Here is a 2,798-nt window from a genome sequence, read left to right on the forward strand (position 1 = left end):
AAGTTTATCCTTATCTTCCTTCAGTTGTTTGATTTCTTTGTTTGTGTGTTCTTTAAATTCACTGAATTCTCTTATCATGTTTATAATTGTTCTTTTGAGTTCCATGTCCTGCATTATTTCTAGGGGGTTCTCATTGTACTCCTCTAGAGGAAGGAATATTGGTATTTGGTGGGGATATGTTATTTTGGTTTCTCATGTTATTATTTTTTCTCTGTGATTTTGACATGTGAATTTCTTTTGCAGTTTCTGATTCTTGTGTGAGACTGAAGCCTTCAAGTTTAGGTCTGCTTCTTTTTGTTAACTTTATGCGTCTTTGTGGTTTACTTTTTGGGCATGAAAAGCTGGTCCCTCTAAGCCTCTGGTTCTCTCTTTTGATTTTATATTGGAGTGGCCAGATTGCTTTTGTCTTCAAGAGTTCCCACAGAGGCCCAAGTCAGATGAGGATCAGATGCTCTCAGGCTTTCTCCTAAGGTCTGGATCCCTCCAGAAAAGATTTTGGCCTCAGGAATTTGGAGGTTGGACTGGCCTGGGGGCAGGGCCCAGGAAAGATGCTGGTCTAGGGCAGCTGGTGGCTATGCCAACCCAGAGATGCAAAAGGAGATAGGGGCGGGAAGAGGTCCCAAGGGCTCCTGGGGACTGCCCTGAGGAACTGGGTTGGTCTGGATACAAAGGATCAGGAAGCAGAAAGGTCAGCCTCTGTGTCCAGGAAAGAGGCTGGTGGGTTGTGCAGCCCAGGGAAGCAGAGGGAGGTGAGGGTGGGGTCAGGCCCAGAGGGCTCCTGGGCATCCCAGGAGGAACTGGGTTGGTCTGGATGCAAAGGATCAGGAAGCAGTGGTGGTCGTCCATCCCCCTCCCCCGTGTCCCGTTCCCCCACCCCAGCCTGGGTCCTGTCCCATTCCTTGTCTTGGTGCCCCAAGACAGGACCCAGGCTAGGAGGAGAGATGGGCGGGGGAGATGGGAGGGTGAATGAGGCAGGGGGAGTCAACTTACCCCCAACGATCGACTTACCCCTGAGAGAGCTTATTTTCATTTTTTACTCATATGTCTCTATGTGTGTCTCTGTGTATGTGTGTGCATGTGCATGTGGGTGCTTGTGGAGGCTGAACAAGAGCATTGGATCCTTTTGGGCTGGAGTTACAAGCAGTTATGAGCTGCTGGAAGTGCTGGGAACTGAGCCCAGGTCCTCTACAAGAACAGCACTTGCTCTTAACCACTGAGCCATCTCTCCAGCTCCTTTTTAATATATTTTGAAGATTTTATTTATTAAGTTAAATTTAAGTTAAATGTTTTGAGACAGAGTCTCATGTAGCCCTGGCTCTCCTGGAACTCTCTATGTATACCAGGCTGGTCTCAAATTCAGAGATCCACTTCTTTCAAGTGCTGAGATTAAAGACTTTGCTACCATGCCCAACTGTAATCTCATAATCTTAATAAATTCCTTGAATTTTCACATATTTTAATGCAGTTGTTTTGAACTGGAACTCACTATCTTGTTCTGGACTTCTTAAATTTTTTCCACTCCCAACAGCTTTTCACGAGAGAAATTTTTACATCTCCAGTTATATAAGGATATAAAATGAGTATACAAGCTAGACATGGTGGTGCATGCCTGTGATCTCAGCACCGGGAAGGCAGAGGCAGGTGGGAGAATGCAAATTTAAGGCCAGCTTGGTCTACATAAAGAGTTTGAAGCCAACTAGTGCTATGAAGTGAGATCCCATCTCAGAACAACAATGACAACAACAAAGGTTTACAAATGAAACATCTCCTGAAAATAAATCATAAATAAACTTATTTTAAAATAATGCTTTGTAATTTTACCACTTATTAAAGATTAAAACAAATTTGCATACTAATGAGATAGATGTGCTTTCTTCTTTGTTTATTTAGTTTTGTTTTGAGATGGACTCTCACATAGCCCAGGCTGACCTTGAACTCCTGATCCTCCTGCCTCCACTTCCACAGTGCTGGAATTATAGGCATCTGATTAGCTTGTTTATATTCACATAAAGGATTAAATTTTGGCTCAGTACTTGATAGTGCAGGATGTAAATCATCTTCAACATTTTCCAGAGTTGATTGATACTAATTTTAGAATCATCAATGCAGGGAAATGCTACTTTATAGAAATATGTTGTACAAAATGGCAAAAGTATGTTTAGGACCATTTCAGAAATTGTTGGTTATGATGGTTAGTTTTAATTTTCACATTGACACAATGTAACATCACCTGGGAAGAGAGTCTCAGTGAGAGACTGTGGAGATGAGGTTGGCCTGTGGGTGGGTCTGTGGGGAACTGTCTTGGTTATGTTAACTGATGAGTGAAAACCCAGCCTACTCGGTTATGATAACTGATGAGTGAAGACCCAGCCTACTGAGGGTGGCACCATTCCCTAGGTTTCAGTCCTGGACTGTATAAAAGTATAGAAAGTGATCTGATTAGTAAGCATGCATACATCTGTTTCTGTCTGTTCTTAACTAGATGTGACGTTCTAGCTGTTTAAAGTTTTTTTTTTTACATTTTTTAAAATTGAATTTTTGTGCATTTCATACAGAAAATCATGTTTATACTCCTTTCCCCTTACATTCTGTCATTTGTGTTAAGGCTTATCGTACAAAATTAGTGTCCCCAGATGTTCCTCTGTACAATTTCATCCACTGGGATCTAGTCAGCCTATCTAGAGGCCCTCCCTTCAAGAAGATCAGCTCTTCCTCACCAGCAGTAATCAGCTGCCATTAATTCTTCAACTAAAATTGGGGCCTGCTGTTCATTTCCACAGTTCTGTTCTGGGTTTTTG

The sequence above is a fragment of the Nannospalax galili genome, unplaced genomic scaffold (assembly GCF_000622305.1).
Source record: "Nannospalax galili isolate Female #2095 unplaced genomic scaffold, S.galili_v1.0 scaffold788, whole genome shotgun sequence".
NCBI lineage: Eukaryota > Metazoa > Chordata > Mammalia > Rodentia > Spalacidae > Nannospalax > Nannospalax galili.